Here is a 20,760-nt window from a genome sequence, read left to right as displayed (position 1 = left end):
GGAGCTAGAATTGATCAACGTTGGCAAATGCGAAGTCCAAAAAAGCCAAAGATGATTTGAAATCATGTAGCTAAGTGACTGGAAGATGGTAAATGAATTACCTTACTCTTCACTTTGAAGATTGAATGGTATGTATAAGGCTCAATAAGCATTTGTTGGAAGAGAAGTATGTTTGGGGGGAAAAGGAATTGAATTTGGCTTCAGATATGTATTCAAAATCAGAATGCTTCAGTGGCAGTCCTGCAGGCAGTAGAAAATGAGATCTGAAGTTTAGGAGGGAGGGGGGATCTGGAGGTGGCATAACCTGGACATTGTGGGTGTAGGGTGGGAGCTGGCCAAGGAAGAACAGATTCACTTGTCTTAGCAGAGAGCAGAGAGGGAGAAGAGGGGACCTGGGGCGATCTCTATTTAAACCTTAGAAGTTACCCCACCCCCAGGAAAAACTGCACAGTAAGAGCAGGCAGTAAGGTTTGAATGGGATGCTGAAAGCAGGGTTGCAGAAAGCAGGGGAAGAAACACTTTCAAAGAAGTAGGGTTACACATCCACACCTCAGGGGTTGCTGAAGGAAGCCAAGCAGTTTAGCAATTGGAAGGTGACTGGAGCCAAGCAAAAGCCTAAAAAATCTATGTCCTTCTTAGAGCAGAATTTGGCACATGCATCAAAATTTAAGATACCTGAACTCTTTACCTGATAACTCCATTCTAGGAATTTACTCTAGGGCACAAAGTGTGCAAGCAGACGCAAAGGTCTCAGGAGGACTAAGACCCCATCGTTAACTGTAGTCTTGGACAACCAGGATTAAATGCGTACAATGACCTGTCCTCAAGCAATTAAAAACTGAATATTATGCATCTGTCCATTAAAAATGATACTATGATGTAATTGTTATTAAATAAACTTGTGTATCATATATGGTACAGGGAAAAAAGCAGATAACAATATAGTATTAGAATATCCTTTCTTTTGTGAATATATGCAAAGGAAAAAAAGTGAATGGTTTTCTCTGTCCAGCAACAAAAAGGAAACATTCGAAATTGGAACTGCCTAAATTTGGGGCCCAGCTCTAATGCTTCAGTGCCCCACGTGGCTCCAAGGGGTAACATATTGTCTTTGCCTCCATGTCTCACCTGTAAAATGGGAGGATAGCAGCTGTCCTCCCTCAAAGAGTTGTGAGGGTTGAATGAGCAGATAAATAACTTATAAGAGTACCTGGCATATCAGAAGTCCTATCTACGTGTTTGATATTCTTAAAACAGACAATGCTTTTAAATATTTTTTCGAATCTCTATTTTCTTATTTTTTTTAAATGTAAAGAGATCGATGTTAATTTTTTGAAAAAGCAAAATTATTAATGACATTCAAGAAAGTAAGTTTTTGTACAGGGACTAAAGAATATCTTCCTTGGGCTCAGACTTTTCAGAACGGTGCCCTTGGAGGACTTTGCAGGAGTATTCGCCTGGCCACCTGAGACCTAACCATTTTGACACATTGATTAGAAAAGTTCTGCTTTGAAACTTAGCACTTGTGGGTTTTTCTGAATCATGCATAATTCTTAGCAATTAAAGTTTGGCCATTCTGTTTCGCCTTAACTGAGATATATTTATTCCAAAAATGCCAACATGGTTTTCAAATTTTTCAAGACATCTCTCATAGATTTCAAATCAGAATATAAAAGAGAATATAATCTGGAATATTTTATTAATACCGGTTGGTTTTCAAACTATGCCTTAGTTTCACTGAGGATGTTTTTCCCCTCAAAAGGCAGTTTTCTTTCTTTTCTTTTCTTCTCTTCTCTTTTCTTTTCTGGCCTCACCCATGGCATGTGGAAGTTCCCAGGCCAGGGATCGAACCTGCAATACAGCAATGACCTAAGCGGCTGTGTAACAATGCTGGATACTTAACCCACTGTGCCACAAGAGAACTCCAAGTTTTCCTTTTTTTTTTTTCAAACTCTGAATAATCATTACATTCTGATTCAATGATTTATGCAATGCCCAGTGAAACGTATATGTATGGAAGATTTTTCTTAATAAGTGTCTATTTCTAAACTTACCCATGCCATTTGGCATGGGATTGTGGATAGATTTTGTAATCACAGTTTTCTTCCAATCATTCTTTAAAATCACCAGAAAATATACATTTATATATATATTATTTAATAAAAAGAAATGCACAGAAACAAGAATTTCAAAACCTCAAGAAACAAATATAAATTATAGAAATTAACATGCAATTGATACACCTCTGGAAAGGAAAAATACTATTTACTACAAACAGATTTGTCTTTAACATCAAGTAATATTTTACTTTTCATTCAAGAAAACAGAAATAGGATGGTACCTAGAACTCATGCATTACTTTCAATTAGGGTGCACTGCACTCCCTCACACCAGCCAACTGCACTGAAATTCCCTGTGTGGTTTGAGGCAGTTCACAGAGTTCTCGAGCTACAAGCTTCCTGACGATTTAGACCAGAAGATTTTGTTGTGGTCTTTTCTCACTGTATCTAAAATGAACAGATATTAACACTGACCTGTTAGGAAGAGAGGACATGCTGTATGGACCCTTTCAGAATACAGATGTGATGTGTTCACCTGTTAGGTAAATGCTTCCCCAGCACCCTATGTTTGGCACTCTTCTCATTATAATAAAGTCATTATTGTCTGTTGAACTTTAAGCTAAAACAAGAAGAGATTGTGTCTTATCACGTGACTTGACCCAATGCTGGGGACACCAGTCCACCAACAGCCCCCAGGGCTTACTTAAAACCTGAGGCTGGGCTCTGCTGCCCAATGACATAGGAGCAAATCTTACCAGGATGCCACATTCTTTGTGCCATAATTCACATAGGAAAAGAGGTAGGGCTAGTGAGGACAAAAATGCCAGAAAATCACGTTTCTGTTCGCATTTTATTTCTTGCATTTCTTGCTTGTCAGTATGTCTTTCAGAATCAAAGAGGGAGAAACCAATTAAAATAGCACATTTAGGATTAAATTTCTCCTGGTAGAATGCCAAGCTGATTACCAAAGGTCACTATTTTAGCGTTTCATGGGTGCCTTTTTTTTTAATCCTCCTACGCTGACTTTTTTTTTTTATCATTTTCAATACCTATTTAAGTAATTCAGCCCACTCAATTATTCTTTAACAAATTTTTTATCGATGACCTCTCTCCAGCATGGTATGCAGGTTGCCTGCTATTAGCTTAATGTCATACAATTAATATCTTCTCGGTATTCCTTCTCCATTCAACAAGTCACGCTGGTAAGGGCCAACCTATCTTTTAAAGGTAAACCTTGTCCAGTTCAACACAAGAATGAAATCACTATAGATCTATTATTTCTCGGAACAGAATATTCCCATTTGCATAAAATATTCTTCCTTTGATAAGTTGCCAGGAAGCAACACCTCACGCCCATTCTTCATGGCGTTCTTTCTATGGCATTAAGAATAGAAGAAATTACCATGGTGGCCTTAACACTATTATTCTCTCCCCTTGCTCCTCCTGGCCTCTTCTGATTTACAGAATCATGCCTCTTTGAGAGCTCTGTCACTGAATTGCCCAGATAATGGACAAAGGGGAACCTCTTACATAATGTAATTTCACACTCAGGAAACCGGTTCATAGGTTGGAATATTAGGGTCAGAGGCAGAGCCTATAACCATTGGTTTGGTTGAGAAATAATGGCCAGAGTCAAAATTTAAATAAAATTTAAATCTGAACAAGTCAAATGATCTACACGCCGTAGGGACCAGGGTAGGTAGGAGACCAATAATGTGCTTAAATACCAAGGAGAAAAACAAGTTGCCACTCTTGGGGGGCATGCTATACTATGAAAAATAATGCAACTGGTAGAAGAACAAGTGTCTTTTTTCAAAATGTAAGTGTGTGACATGATGCTTTTAGGGAAACTAGTTCTGGTCCACAAGGAAATGGGAGCGTTTTCCATTTAGGAATAAAGACTTCTATTAATAGGCAAGTGTGATGGTTCATCTTGTGTGTTAACTTGACTGAGCCACAGAGTGCCCAGCTATCTGTTGACACAGCATGCCGGTTGTGCCAGCAAAGGTGTTTCTAGATGAGGTCAGCATTTGAATTGCAGACTGTGTCAAGCAGATGGCCCTCCATCATGTGGGTGAGCCTTATCCAATCAGCTGAAGGCCAGAGTAGAACAGAAGGCTGACCTCGCCCCAGGCAAAGGAAACTTCTCTGGCCTGACTGCCTTCAGATGCTGACATCAGCTTTTTTCTGCCTCTGCACTCAAGTGGAAATACCAGTTTCCTGGGTCTTAGGCCTCAGGACTAAAACTAAACCATCAGCAGTCCTGGGTCTCCAGGGTGCTGCCCACTGATACTGGGACTTGTCACCCTTCATAATCACGTGAGTCATTTCATTACAATAAAGTTCTTGACAGAGAGCTACATATATACCTATGTACACATCTACACATTATTTACTTCTATATACATATATCCAGATGAACTTGAACAACACCAGGACTGGGCTGTGACCCTCTTGTAGCCAAAACTCTGTGAATAATTTACGATCACCCCTCTGAATGCAAGCTTCCACATCCTCAGATCCTGTAGGACAGCAAGACACTAACTAAAAAAATCCACATATAAGTGGACCCGCTCAGTTCAAACCCATATTGTTCAAGGCTCAACTCTGTGTATGTGCTGTGTGTATGTGTATCTCTGTCTTATTGGCTGTTTCTCTGCAGATTCCTGACTAGCACATCAGCAGGGTTGACCAATCTCCCATCCTAGGGGAGACGGACCATCCTCTCTATGTATGTAGAAGTATATAAATGTGTAGGTGTATAGAGAGATGTACAGATAGACAAATACATAACTCTCTATCGAAGGTTTATTATAATGAAATGACTCATATGATTACAGAGGGTAACAAGTCCCAGGACCATGCATTTCAGACCCATGTCATTGAAGGGTCAGCTGTAGTTGGTTTCGTTTGTGGTTTTTCTAGAGACCAGGGATTTCTCTTTGGTTGGCTCACTGTTCTATCCCTGGCAACTAGGATAGGATGAGTCAAATAATAAATGAACAAATAAATGAAAGAAAGGATAGTCTGGGAACCAGAGAGGTTAAATGAATAGTCCTTATCTAGGACGAATCCAGGTCTTTCTGACTCCAGAGTCCATATTCCGGGAGCAGTTCTGTCCTCTGAGTTGCAGTCCAGCTGTCTCTCAAGTCAATACCCCCACCAAGGAATTCCTGGCAGAACAGAGTTGCTCCTGAAAGAGCAAAGCCTTGGGATCCTGCTTTCTTGTCTCTGAACCCACCTGTGATAAAACCATTCCCCTTCTAGAATCAACATTTCTAGGGGTTAATAAAAACAAAAATTATCATCTGACAGCTGATAATGTTTGTCTAAATGCTTGTGAAATGTCACAAAACACACATACAATCTAATGCCAGAGTTGGAAAAGATCTGAGAGATTATTTTAGTCCAAACCCTCATTTAGCTGATATGATGTGTGGTCCTTCCTCCTTCAATTGTGCTGAATGAAATGCAGATGAACATTTGATGCCCACTTTTTTTTCTCTCAGATTCATAAGGCTTTTTCATTTGTCTTCCAAAAGAAGGGGTGAGCGTGTCCTACATCAAATATTCCTGCATTCTCTGTGTCCTAGAGGGAAAGATGAAGAACACTTACCTACAGGCATAGGCACACCAAGTGTGTCCTTTGAAGGGCCTGTACTTAATCCTGTACAACCCCTCTGATGCCCAAGGAAGAATATTAGAATAGCCGGCCCTGTGGTCCAGCCGGTCCTGAGACAGAGCACCGCTTCTCAGCGTGGTATCCAGCCCGTGGAAGCCGTCAGGAAGGGATGCCGTGTGACTCTGGATGAGAGCTGGGCTGTCAACACAAGGCTGGGAAGGCCAGCGAGGCCACAGGCAGTTGCCAAATTTGTTGTTAGAAATATTTAGATTCTATATTTAATATTTGGAGCTCACCATCCCTGCCTCCCATGCACGTAGAGAAGCAGAGATTCCAACAGACGGGAGGGTGGGTCGGTCCCTTTTAAAAATCTGGCCGGCTTGGCTATAAACGCCTGGCAAGCCGGAGCCTTCCTAGGAGCCAGGCCCCCGTCCAAGCCGCATCCATCCTCACTGCTGCCTGCCAGCCAGTTAGCAGGCGCAGAGGAGCCAGGATTTAAGTGCAGTCTGTTCGCCCGCGATGAGTCCTGGACCCCACGCTGCAGCCCTGCGCCGCTCTCAGAGAATTAAATTACCTGCTAACCACCTAAAGTGGTCCTAGGAGAACGGGGGTCCCCTCTTTCATTTCCACAGGACAAGAGGGGACTGAAGGGACAGGAAAAGGGCAGGAGATGGAAATGAAAGGCAGAGGGCTCTTGGAGAGCTGGGTCTGCTTGGCACCCGGCCTGGCCCAGGGGTCCCACAGCCAGTGCAGTCCTGGCAAGAGCTCCTGGCGTGTGAGGCGCCTTCCAGGGGCGGGCGGAGTAAACCCGTCAAGTTACTATGGCAACCAGTTTCCCTGGTTACCTCGAGGGGAAGAGTCCTGGGAGAGAGGAGCCAGGAACAGCTGAAGTGAGGTGTGAGCGCGAGGATCTGGCTTGGAAGGAGGTGAGGCTGCGAGGAGAGCCACCTTCGGACCCAGACCCTCCAGGCGCGGAAGCGTGACCTTCGACCCTCACCCTCAGGAGGCTGGGCCCCACCCAAGCTTCGCCATGCTCCGGATCGGAGTGGGGCACCTGCAGCGGGAAGACACGGCCCCTGCAGACACTTCACCTGAGATCAGGGGCTGTGCTTTCAAATTGCAGGACACCCGCCCCAGGTCCACTCTGGGTAAACAACTGGGACTCGTGAAGCTGGTTTCCAGAGTCCATAGGAGGCTTTTACAAGAATGACTCCTTAGGAGCAAGTACGGGTCCGAACATCCTCTGGGAACTGAGGCTCCACCCAAGGTGACTTAGAGAGATCGAGATGAAGCAGGCCTTGAACAATCTCAGAGAACGTTTTCTTCAGGAGGTGGTGCAAAATCTGGACGATCTAGGTGAGAAAGTTAATTTCACAGGCCTGGACTAAACTTCAGGGTCTCCGGTTTCCCTGTGCTCTTCAGGTGCGCGCTCTCGCTCGCTCGCTCGCTCTCTCTCTCACCCTCCGCCTCGCTCTCTCTCAGTCTTTCTGTCTCTGTCTCTCTGGCTTTGCCTCTGTCTCTGTACAATGTAACTCCAAGCGCAGACCTTCTGTCCAGCAAAATCTTGGTTTCCTTTTAATGTAAATGTTGAAGGAACCAGGAAGCCAATACTTGAAGATATGAGAAGGACCATTTAAATCGTTTCAATCTTTGCCTATTTCCTGTTATTAAAAATGGAAAAGAAACCAAACAAGCAAGAGCATGGCCCAGAAACAGGGCATCCGGTTGGTTCTCCCGTAGGAGGGGCAGGTCTGGTCGATCAGACGGGGATGCTGTGGGCCAGCTTTCATGGGAAAATGTGTTTCTAGAGCAAAGTGCATAGACGGTGGTCCACGGAATCCGGGACCATGGGGAGATATCTGCTCCCCACCTACGGTGGCTGTGTCTCTGCATCAGAGAGACTTTCAGATTTTACAGCGCATCTGGGTTACTACTCATTTCCTCGGGAGCCTTCCTGAGGTCGGGCTCACACTGGGGCAGCTGTGGTAGTCACTTTGTCTTTAAAGTTGTTGGGAAGATTGTCAGGATCCCCCAAACTGCCAAACTCACTCACAAACCAGCCTGTGGTCTGGATGGTCTTCAAGGTCAGGACTGTAGCCTTTGGCGGTCCCTGCACAGGGACAAGGACACCACCCGCCATGTGCCCCTGGAGAGGCTGGCAGGGCAGCAAGAAGCCCTTAGTCCCTGCCGCCTCTGGAGGCACAATCCCTGGGCTGGTCTTGCCACTCATGAGGGGCCTTGCAGGGGGAATGCCCAGGCGTGAAGGACCCAGGGTTCCTCACAACACTTTAGATCCAGGGTTCCTTTCAGAGGCAGGAAGCAAATACACCTTTGGGGAAACTCCGGAAGTGACATCATATGAGGGCACCTTTTCTTTGTCATCTCTGAAATTCAGAAGAAACTTGAATGTGCTTTAAGGGCCAAATCCTCTGATTTAAGCAAAGTCAAAATAATGAAAATGAACCTGCTACTATATATAACTTTGAAACCTCCTACGCCACCTCCTTTCCACAGAAGTGCAAGGGGGATTCATCATTAAGGTTTATAAAAAGATCTAGAGAAAGAAATCATTACTCATAAATGCTAAATAGTATTAAAGATTTGGATAAAAATATCAAGATAAAGTTAGAAAAGCCTTGTGCTTGCTCCAGGTACCAGTAATAAGCTTCCAAGGTGCATGTCCGCTGGCAGTTGGCAGCACCCACATTATCAGGTATGCCTTTGGGGTCACTTGAATTCCTGACACAACTGAGTTTAGAAAGTAATTCAAGACAGACACCTCCTTGTCCTGGGATCTTAAGTTACACAGACTTAGGTGACTTCCATGAGGTCTGCGTTATGGGTACCACTGAGACAAATCTACTATGCTCTCCAGGTCACTAATAAAATGGAACAGGATTTGTATCCCCTGCACTTGGAGATAAAAGTGAGGGTCTTACAGGGAACAAATTCCTTGAACAAGTTGCAAAGGACAAACATGAAAAAAGAAGGGTGAAGAAAATTGAATTCATTTGCAAACTCGATGAGCATATATAGAAACCATTTCTAGGTCTAAACTTGTTTTGTTTGCAACCATCTCACATCACAAAATAGAGACCCCAGCCATGCAAAGCCACCCATCATGCAAGGAAGATACAGTGGTACCAGCTCATGTGAAGGCAGGACAAGAGAAAAACACCAGCCCTGGATGGCAGGGCCCCCGTAGACAGACGCAGCATCTCAGGCTGCCTGGCTTGGATTTAGAATCCGGGTAAACTCCACAGGCATATATCAAGGGAGGCAAACCAGCAAGGAGAACATCGCCCGTGAATCTTCTAAATAGTCCAGTCGAAAATGGACATGCCCCCTCAGAACTCACAGGCCTAATTAAGATTTTTTGAACCTGATCAAAACGTTAATTACTTTGCATAAACTGAGCAAATATATAGATGTCACATCCTATGAATGTTTCTCTCAATTGCCATTCCGGGAAGACAGATAGAAATTAAAATAGCACATCGTTTCATAGACCACCCCTCTCCCTCCCTGCCTCGTTCTCCTGGGTGTTAAATCTTTGCGAACCATTTTGTTTGTCTTTACAGTCAACTGGATAGGATGTTATAATACCAATGATGAATATTTATTGGACACCTACTCTTGTTGGGCCTCTTTGCCTTTTCTCCTCTACTGCATCTGTCAATACAATTTCAAGATGGAGTTTAGTGTCTGCATTTAATGGACATTTGTACTCAGAGAGGCAAACAACAGGTTCTGAGTTACACAGCTGGTATGTGGGGGCCTCCAGCCAAACCCACGTGTGTCAAGCTTTGAAGGCCATGCTGGCCTCTTCCCTTGCTCCAGCCACCTCACCAAGGGGGTTCTACCTCACTTTGCAACACTGTCCTCATCTTAATCCACCTTTTTTCCCATGGGTGTTATTCTGCCCAACTGGGGCTGCTAATGGGTCACCTGCTTTCCTGACTGAGCCCTGAACACTCACAGAAACACATTCACAGAAACTGTTCTCAATGCTCTTTAAATGGACTTCAACAAGTGTTAATCCAGGAGATTAATAAACCTAAACTGGGTGTGCCCTTTGCTCCCAGGCCCCACAGTTCCACAGCCTAAAGTGCACGTGGACTTCTGTCTTGTATAGTATCTGTATGTTTTCTTTTTCAGAAATGAAATTCTACCCCCCCTTAAGGTCATTTGAAGGACAACCACCTTTCCTCTCTCCTGCTTTCAGGATGGATCACAAACTTTCCTATAACCCAGGATTTCCTCTGGAGCAAAGCACTCAGTGTCCTGAGGGGTGGCCTGTCCTGTGGAACAGAGACAGCTGCCAGCCAGATGTTGACTCCTCCAGAAACAGCAACTGGCAGGTAATGGCACCTGTCATCCTTTTATTCAGTGGATTCTACTTATGATGGGTACCTGTCGAATTAATAAATAAACGTTCTCTGAGCCATGGAAATGCATGCCCCCAGAGCCACACATCAACATTTCATGCACTGTATTCGTTAGCCCCTCAGCTGCTCCTTTGGGGCCTATTTGCTCTTGTTTTATGCACAATTCTAACAAACTGTAGACTTTGGTTTTCTCATCCCCAGTACAATTTGCAAGGGAGAAGCGTATATTTTCATTGCCAAGCATGCAATCACTAGTGAGAAGGGAACCTAAAAACATGATTATAAGAAGAGGTGGAAAAGGTGAAAAGAAACTCCAGCATTGAAAAAGCTTGCCGGGAAAATCACGAGTCCCTCCATGGTCCCACGTTGCATCATCAGAGAAGCATCATTGGTGGTGAAGATGAAAGGTGGTTCCCCAATCTTTGTTTCAGTGGGAGGGAAGGCTGTGATATTGGCAGGAAAATGCTAAAAAATTTTGAAGTCCTGGCATCCAAGAGATGCCCAATAATTATTTCTTGGCCTGTGTGGATAAATATTAATAGGGGTATTAGGCTGAGAGTGAAGGCACAGGATACGGTGGTTTTTACCGTAGCAGCGAGGGGGCTCGGCTCTGATGGGAGGTGGGATGAGAGATGCTGCACTTGGCCATCCAGGGCACCATCACCCTCCAGGTCACTCCTCCTGGTCACTCAGGAGACTATAAGTGACCATCCTCAGGACTTCACCCAGATCTGCCCTCTGTGGCTGTTTTCCTTTTGGGCTGCAGGCACTTTCTGACCCTCAGTGTAAATTATGTGTATGGCAAAGAACGGACCACCTCCTTCTCACGTGAAAATGATACAAGGAAGCATACAGTTACATATTCACATTTGGTAAAGCCAGGGTCATTTATGCACAGTGACCTTTATCTGGCAGTGACACTAGAAGTAGTAAGAGTCTTGGCCCTCCTCTGGCTTTCACTGGTGTTGTGCTGAGCACGGGCACAAGTTATCTCAGTTAAAATTCACAGCCAGGTCATATGGTAGTTCTATGTATATTTTTCTAAGATACCTCCATACTTTTCTCCACAGTGGTTGTACCAGCTTACATTCCCACCAACAGTGCAAGTGGGTTCCCTTTTCTCCACACTCTTTATAGCATTTGTTATTTGTGGACTTATTCATGATGGCCATTCTGGTGTGAGGTGGTATCTCATGGTAGTTTTCATTTGCATTTCTCTAATAATCAGTGATGTTGAGCATTGTTTCAAGTGCTTTTTGGCCATCTGTATATCTTCCTTGGAGAAATGTCTATTCAGAACTACCATATGACCCAGCAATCCCACTCTTGGGCATATATCTGGACAAAACTCTACTTTAAAAAGACACATGCACCTACATGTTCATTGCAGCACTATTCACGATAGCCAAGACATGGAATCAAAATCAACCCAAATGTCCACTGATAGATGACTGGATTAGGAAGATGTGTTATATATACACAATGGAATACTACTCAGCCATAAAACAGAACAAAATAATGCCATTTGCAGCAACATGGATGGAACTAGAGACTCTCATCCTGAGTGAAGTAAGTCATAAAGAGAAAGACAAATACCATATGATATCACTTATATCTGGAATCTAATATACAGCACAAAGGAAACGTTCCACAGAAAAGAAAATCATGGACTTGGAGAATAAACTTGTGGTTGCCAAGGAGGAAGGGGAGGGAGTGGGAGGGACTGGGAGCTTGGGGTAAATAGATGCAGAATGATGCCTTCAGGAAGGATTAGCAATAGGATCCTGCTATGTAGCACTGGGAACTCTGTCTAGTCAGTTATGATGGAACATGTAATGTGAGAAAAAAGAATGTATACATGTTAGTATAACTGGGTCACTATGCTGTACAGTAGAAAAAAATATATATATATATAAATGATTTTTAAAAAAGATCCAAAAAAAAAAAAATTCACAGCCACCTGAGAAGTGACAGATGGTTATTATTCCCACTTTGCTGAAGAGGAAACCAAGGCCCAGAGAGTCAGATAATTTACCCAAAGTCCAGTAAGAGGTACAGCCAAGGCAGGTGGAGGCTCTGATCTTCCTGGCGCCTTAACTGATAACAGTGAGGATTTACCTCAGCCTTTGAGGATTTTATCTTCTGCCCAAAGCCTAAGGGCATTAACACCAAGGCGGTTCATTCCACTGACCACACTGGCTGGGAAGGGGGGTTCCTCCAATTTTTTTTCTTTTTAGGGCCACACCCGCAGCATATGCAGTTTCCCAGGCTAGGCATCCAATCAGAGCTGCAGCTGCCAGTCTACAGCAACACTCATCCAAGCAGCATCTGCAACCTACACCACAGCTCACAGCAATGCCGGATCCTTAACCCACTGAGGCACTACAGGAACTCTAGTTCCTCCAAATTTTTTAACTGCTTCTCAGCTTAGATCAGAAAAACAGATGTTGTTTGAATTTCCACACTGGACCAGTGTTCATTGTATCCCTTTGGTGTCTTTATGACCAAGTCTGGAGGCAGAGAAATTAGTGGGAGGCTATTTGTAGAAGACCCAGGAGAGGTGATAATGGGTTTACAGGGGCCCTGAGATATGAGGGAGGCTGGGAAGTTCAAACAATGGGAGACTGTGTGTGAATGGGAGCTGGGAGGGGAGCTGCCAGCAAGGAGGAAGAGATGTCCCCAGGTGAGGGATCGGGCAGGTATTCCCTGAGGCAGAGCGTGTGCAAGGAGTGGCAAGTCTGGAGGAAAAGCTAGTAAAAATCTACCTAGGGATGAAGCAAAGATTAAAGCTTTTAAAGACATGCTTCTGTAACTTTTAAAGCCTTAATACGTGTTTATAATCCCCATTGGATGTGTCTTAGGCAGTTGCCATTTCTCTCCCCAGAGAGTCTGTGGTTAAAAATTTACCAGCACACAGAGGCTGTGCGTATTTTCCAGCAGACACTTTGGAAAACCTTGTCCTAACTTTCCAAGAAGAGGCATAAAGCAAAGTACTGTAGGATCCTAGTGAACAAGAAGGTTTAAGTCCAGGAAGTAGTGTTGGGACTACATGAAAGGATGCATCAGCTTTCAGCAGGCGGAGAGAGCAGGACAGCCAAGCCCTTCATCCCTCCACCTTCAGTCCAGGTACTTCCTACAACTCCACAATGCCCTGGTTCTCTCTTATGGAAATCTGTCCTTCGCTTGCATTGCCCTTGGCACAGTTTGCAATTGTCTTCTTTGGGTTGCTCTTTTTTTTAACCTTTGGCCCCAGCCCCCAGGATGGGATTCCAAGCAGAGCAAGATGATGTCTGACTTAGGACTCTATAGCTGGAACAGTTAATCACTCAGTAAATGTTTAGTAACTATTCGTTCACTAATTATGTGCAATTAATGATAAATGTTCAAGGAAATGCAATGCTAAGTGTTAGCAGAGGAAACTGCAGATATGCTGACAAATGATCTCTTAAGTCTGAACTTAGACGTCCTGAGAAAAAGGGACGAGAAGCTGGCCGGGGTTTGATACAGGAGGACCTTGGAACATTATATATGGAACTCAGGCATCTGTCTTTGTGTGACAAGTGCGTAGCCCACCATGGATCCAAATCAAGAGAGAGGCAGCCTTTCTAATATTTGAACCTCTTCCCTGCTGTCTTGGAGAATCTTATGGACTGTGGATAACCGGTCTTCTAATTAACTTGAGGAGAATCTTTTCAAACAAAGCTCAACAAACATATCACATTCAATAATTTTTGAAAATGACTTTTAAATGAATGTGGAAAAATTATTTTAATTTGAAACTAAAAATATAAGGACAAATTCAGTTACAGTTACAACTTGAGAAAATAATTCCTAGAATAAAAATTAAAGACTTTTTTTTTTTTGGTAAAAATTTTCAGACTAGGAGTTCCCGTCGTGGCTCAGTGGTTAACGAATCCAACTAGGAACCATTAGGTTGCAGGTTCGATCCCTGGCCTTGCTCAGTGGGTTAAGGATCTGGTGTTGCCGTGAGTTGTGGTGTAGGTTGCAGACACGGCTTGGATCCCGCATTGCTATGGCTCTGGTGTAGGCCGGCGGCTACAGCTCCAATTCCACCCCTAGCCTGGGAACCTCCATATGCCTCAGGTGCAGCCCTAGAAAAGGCAAAAAAAAAAAAAAAAAAAAAAAAAAAAAAAAATTCAGACTAATTTTTGTGATAAGATGCTCTAGCTTCCTTTCCTTCATGGTTACTTTTGTTGCAGTCACAAGAATCATCACAAGTGCACGTTAATAATATTTTTTATTTTATTTTAATAGACACACCTGCACCATATGGAAGTTCCCAAGCCAAGGGTGGAATTGGAGCTGCAGCTAAGGCCTATGCCACAGCCACAGCAATGGCAGATCCTTAACCCACTGAGTGAGGCCAGAGATCAAACCTTCATCCTCAAGGTTACTATGTCAGGTTCTTAACCAGCTGAGCCACAACAGGAACTCCCTGCAAGTGTATATTTGAGGTCTTCATCCATTTTCCCAAGGCACTCTCTCAGGTAACTATTTGATCTCTGTATGGTTTTCTTTCAACAGACCTCTGTTCATCACCCAGATGAAATTTTTCTAGGGTGAAGTTAGTAATTGCTAACTGCCAAATTCTCCTCGTAAACATCTTTGCATGAGATTTAAGTGGTTCTCCAATATCGCTTTTATCGATTTCTAGTAGTTGAGTGGATTTTAGAATTTTTTCAATTTTTCTTTACAATTCAGCAGTATTTTCTTTGCACTGTATTATCTGAAACTCCATCATTGAGTAAGTCACCACTGACTCCATGGAAATGAATAAACCACTGCATTAAACAATGGCAACTAATTTCTAAGAGGTCAGCTCATTAATGAAAATCTTCCTACTTTGATGATCTTCCTGCTTCTCTGCATGACTTGCACCTCTCAGGACCAGATGACCCAACCAGGATCATGACCTTTCTCTTCTCTCCAATCCCATCAACAAGATTTCTCATCCTTCCACACCAAGCTCCATGCTTTCCTGTCTCCATCCATACTTGGTTTTCCATCAGGAATGCCCTACCCTGTTTCTCATATGTGCCCTCTTTCATAGAGTGTTTCCTGATCCTTCTAATCAGATTTATAGTCACTTTCTTGCTCATTTACTTTCTTCCTCTCATTTTCCCTTAACCTCTGTAACATAGAATCAAATATCAGTGCTTTAATGTGATATAAAAAAGTTATATTTGTTCCATGTGGCTGACCTTTTCAATCACTGTCTGATATTTGATACTCAAATAAAAGGATAAATCTGCTTAGAGAGTCTCCAAAAAGTGCTGTGACTTGCCTTTGTGTCTGCACATTTATGACCTAGCATAGTTTGTCTGTTCACAGTCGGACATAGACTTACACACACGCACACACAGACACCATGTCCTGCTTTTGCGTGGCTAACTTATGGGCCACTTCACTCCATGAGAATTTTCAGAAAATCACCTGCTGGATGCTCTGAATGCCACACCTATATTACCATAGTCCTTGGTACCTGCCTCTTCACCTCTACATACTGAAAGGAATGATGATGATATGATATGTCTTGGTCTCTGCACCTAGGCTTTAAGTTCCTTGGGGGAAAATACTGGGTCCCACCTTTCCTTAAATCTCAAACATCTAATCATGCTATATAGCAAGTGTTTACTAAGTATAGTTTAATTGAGCAATGAATGTGTGTAAGATTTTGTTATAATTATCTCAAAATAATTATGTTTAGTTGCAAATCCCTGAAAGGCAGAGACTATACTCAGTTAAGATTTATCAATACCTCCTGATGGAAAGATCCAAGCAGGTCACCACACATCCTCCCCCTTAATCTTCACCCTGTCTCTCCTGGTTGTACAACTCTGAGCACATCACTTAACCATGGAGCAGTCCCACCAGCTATAAAGGGAGAGGACTGGGCTGGTTGGCCCAGAGGAACTCCTCTGGCTCAATAATTCCATGAATCCGTTGGACAATATATAAGTCACTTTTAACAGGAAATTTCCTTTATAACCATTTCACTTTTGTGTGTGTGTGTGTGTGTGTGTGTGTGTGCTTATCTATACAGTAAGATGTTTTTAAGCATGTATCTTACATTTGGGACTAATCTACAAATATATCAACATCTTTCTGGTCCAACATTTCATCCATTAATCATTTCCCTCACAGAGAAAGTGGATTCACCATCTTGGGGTGAAAAATCTAAGATGCTTCTAAGGCAACTTTAGATGTGTTTTTGGCAAGATGGTTACTGGGCTCTGTTCTTTTCAAATAGAACATTTAACATATTTTTGTCAGATTAATCTCCTAAAAATTCAAGCACAACTGCAGTGTAGAAGGATGCCATGGTCCTCACTATGGAAAGGAAAAATTAAAGCACAACAGTTTCAAGATAGAGGCAACAAAGAATAGAACATGCATTCTGAGGCCATTCAGGAGCGATTATTTCCTTCTTGTTCTTGTTGAATGACGCTCACAAGAACAAACTCTTGCTTTTCCATGTATATAGATGCAACAGGAAATGATCAAAGATGAAACCATTTTCACTGTTTATCTTGTATAGGCACAACTTTGGAGTATTTTATACAAACTTTTCAGTACAGTCAGTTCTGAGCTAGCCTCTGGGAATACTGGTGTATGGCATCTCCTGTTACGTAAATTCATTAGCATGATTTTTTTTTACAAAGAATATCACTTTCAAGAATTTAAATCCATAAGTGAGAAATTTGGGACTGAAAAGAAATAATAGCAAGAAGTAAGATCAAGAAAGTTTGACTGCCACGGGAGACTTTAGCGCAGGTAAGAAGATGTCTAGGGTGATGTACAGTCATGCTATCATGTAGAGGACCAAAGAAAATGCTGAAAAGGTCAGAGATTTGGCTGATTCAAATACATGATTAAGTGTGAGAATGATGGCTGAAGAGTTAAATTTAGACCAAGAGACAGATGCTCACATTCTGAAAGAAAACTTGAACATGAGGAAAGTTACTGTGAAGATTGTGCCAAGTGCTTTGAATGATGAACAAAAACAGCAAAGTCTTGACATTTGTTCTGATCTTTCAGAGGGAGCTGGATAAAATAACGCTCTATGAAGAAAAGAGTAACCAGGAATGAACCAAGGAGTAAGAAAACTTAGACTCAAGAGTTGAGCATCTTGGAGCTCCCTAGCAGCCTAGTGGTTAAGGACTCAGCGTTTTCACTGCTGTGGCTCGGCTTCAGTCCCTGGCCTGGAACTTCTGTGTGTCATGGGCACAGCCAAAAAGAGAGAGGGGGAGAGATGAGAATCTTCAGTAGACACATAACATCCCCAATACTCCCCATCAAGTAAATCCTTTCTTAAATCATCTATTTAAACAACACACAGTTGGCAAGCACACACTTTGTGTACAGAATTGTGTTGAGCATAGTGAGACCTATAAACAGGAGAAGACATCATCCTGCCTTCCAGCTCATTAAAATACAATGAAGGAGGGTAAGGTCGGCAGCATAATAATCACAGAAAAATATCATTCTATGAGGCAGGAAATGGTGAGTGGTGAAGAATAGCAGAGTCCAGCACTTTTGTGAGGTACATACAGCTCTGTTCAGAACAAATGCCGGTGTGTTTCTTTTATATTGGTGGTCTACTCAATACCTCTTTCAGAGTAAAATAGTATATTGATGCATTTTGCAGAAATTCTGGTGTGAAGGTCTGTGTTATGCAAAAGGAAGAAATTACAATGGATATCTTCACCATCCAGCTTGCTTCAGCGTGCACTTTCTTTACGTTGTTTTTTGACCTGGTTTGCTGTTTTTTGATTCTGGTGTGAAAGTCTGTGTTATGCAAAAGGAAGAAATTACGATGGATATCTTCACCATCCAGCTTGCTTCAGCGTGCACTTCCTTTACGTTGTTTTTTGACCTGGTTTGCTGTGCTGATATGGTGGATCACACACATGTAAAACAAAAATTTAAGTAGACTTTAGGGGAATAGGATTTCCCTCCACTGAGAAAAGCTAAGAAGACATGATAGATGCATGGAAGGAATTCCCGAAAACGAGTCCATCTAGAAGCTTCTTCAAAGGATGTCTCTAAGTAGGATGCTGTCCATTTCATCATTGGAAAAGAGCATATTTGTTGTAAAAATAAGTCTCATCGCTTAAAATCATATACTTTACAAGTTTATTCATCCAAAAAAGAGGTGTTGGAGTTTCCTTGTGGTGCAGCAGGTTAAGAAATCAGCATTGTCACTGCAGTGGCCCAGGTCACTGCTGTGGCATGGGTTCAATCCCTGGCCCAGGAACTTCCAGGTGCCACAGGCCCAGCCAAAAACAAAAAAACAAAAAACAAACAAAAAATATATATATTAAGTTCCTACGGTGTGCCTGGCGTCTGGTGGGGCAAGATTTATGCATCCATCTCATCTAAAGTTTATAGACTGCTTAATTTTCATCAACAATCAGCAAATTAGTGGATTCCATGTTGACACTTAGATTTGAACCTAAAGGTTTATTTATTTTACCATCCACATTAAGGAAACATAGAGAGCTTTTAAAGAAAAACAAATAGCTTTGAGGTCAAGGAAGTAGAAAGAATCCCAATCTATCATTTGGCCAGGTTCAACCAATAGCCCCTAATGAGGACAGCTCCAATACTAAACAAATATGCCATTATACTTAATTGACTTAGAAATCTTCTAATTTCTTGATTGTTTATGGACTTGAGCTCATTTGTGGACGACAAAGTGGTGTATATGTGTGTTTGTGACAAGCATGGAGCTATATCTTACGTATTAATGATAAAATGAATACATTTTACCCTGTGCATCAAAGTGGAGGCAAGTAACCATGGGACACTGCTTTATGCTCATTCTAGTTCAGAGCACCATTAAGAATGATACTCTTGGAGTTCCCGTCGTGGCGCAGTGGTTAACGAATCTGACTAGGAACCATGAGGTTGCGGGTTCGGTCCCTGCCCTTGCTCAGTGGGTTAACGATCCGGCGTTGCCATGAGCTGTGGTGTAGGTTGCAGACGCGGCTTGGATCCCGTGTTGCTGTGGCTCTGGCGTAAGCCGGTGGCTGCAGCTCCGATTCGACCCCTAGCCTGGGAACCTCCATATGCCGCAGGAGCGGCCCAAGAAATAGCAACAACAACAACAACAACAACAACAACAACAAAAAGAATGATACTCTTGCATATATGCAGCCTATAAGAATTTAGGGGTTTTTATAAATGGAGAATACACCAATAATATGGCAATATGAATAAAAAATTACTGGATGTAGCCAAGAGGAACAGAAGCAAGGAAATAAAAGACGAACCATGTAATTTACTGAGCTAGATGCTTCTCTCTTTTTTTGCTTTTTAGGGCCACAACCAAGGCATATGAAGTTTCCCAGGCTAGAGGTCAAATCAGAACTACATCTGCCAGCTTAAGCCACAGCCAGTCCACAACCTACAACACAGCTCACTGCAATGCCCGATCCCTGACCCACTGAGCAAAGCCAGGGGTTGAACTCACATCCTCATGGTTACTAATCAGATTCGTTTCTGCTGCGCCACAACAGGGACTCCTGAGCTAGATACTTTCAAATAAACTGATGTTAAAACTTTCAGAGTGGCAATGAGAGTCTAAAGTCAAGCACCTGACTTAGGATTTGTGAAACATCTCCTCGTTCTCTTCTGTCCCAATGACTACTTGGGGGACAAATAATTTTGGAAGAAGAATAAGTACTTACATTTTAAAACTCCAACAAACCAATAATCTTATTTTGTATTCTGGATAAATGCTTTCTCTTCTATCCAGCAAAACATGAGTTACAACACCAACGACCAGTGATATTAAAAGGTCTTTGTTGCTTTTGTCTTCAAGAATCTAGCCATGGTCATTTGAATGCAATAAAAATAACAACCTTGTTTTAGAATGTGTTATAATACAGCTTAAACATACAAAGAAATGTTTATGAAACTAGATTCTAAAACTTCCTTTGGAGTTCATTTTTGTTAATTACTCTGTGTTCCAGGTTGCCTTAGACATTTGAGCTTAGGGTTTTTTAAGGTAAAGTGAAGAAAATCTGACTTACGTAGAGATGAAAACTATCATCCATAATAAATGGCTCTAAAGATCCTTTAAAAGGCTGAACTTCAGCAAAATGATCTGTAGCAGCTATTCATCAAGCATTTATTTTGGTTAAGGTTGTAATGAAGAATTTTTTTCCCTTTTGCTGAGAACCACTATTTCCTTGTTGTCATGAATTATTTGAACAAAACTGCCAACCAAAATTCCCATACTTCAGTAATGGGAGACTGTGAGGTCATTCCAGTTAGCAGTGACCTTGGTGAATCCAGATGGGAAAGAATCTTTTGTAAATAAAGTGTTGGATACAGTGAAATGCCTATATTACTTCTCCAAATAATTCATTGGTGGTATTTATGGGGCAGGTAAATGGGAGGTGGGTTATGATTATAGTGGAATTATTTTAAGTCATCTATTTCAGGTGGTTGGGAAAGATGATAAATAGAGGGGGGAAATGTATAGAAGGAGAATAAGGAGATAAAATTTTATAACATAATGTTAGCTTAATTTAAAGAGGTACACACTGTGAGATATCAACTCACACCTGTCAGAATGGCTGTCATTAAAAGAAGACAAATAACAAATGTTGGAGAGGATGTGGAGAAAAGGGAGCTCATATACTGTTAGGCTGGAATATAA

The 20,760-nt window shown here is 42.3% G+C and overlaps 1 long non-coding RNA gene across 2 annotated transcripts; it reads left to right on the top strand.

The window, feature by feature from the left end:
* The first annotated feature begins 6,546 nt into the window (after positions 1-6,546).
* LOC146406819 (uncharacterized) lies at positions 6,547-19,225 on the top strand. 2 transcript variants are annotated; one of them, XR_014840852.1, is made up of 3 exons: positions 6,547-7,038; positions 9,908-10,043; positions 17,130-19,225. It is a non-coding gene; the product is annotated as an uncharacterized LOC146406819 (long non-coding RNA). The 2 variants fall into 2 exon arrangements; XR_014840854.1 differs by having other exon boundaries at positions 9,841-19,225.
* Positions 19,226-20,760: the final 1,535 nt, after the last annotated feature.

This window comes from Sus scrofa, chromosome 1 (assembly GCF_054392235.1).
Source record: "Sus scrofa isolate SSC_HxYL_T2T_F1_AM1 chromosome 1, Sscrofa_HxYL_maternal_Yorkshire_Landrace_v2.0, whole genome shotgun sequence".
NCBI lineage: Eukaryota > Metazoa > Chordata > Mammalia > Artiodactyla > Suidae > Sus > Sus scrofa.
This window is presented reverse-complemented; position numbering and strand designations above follow the sequence as displayed.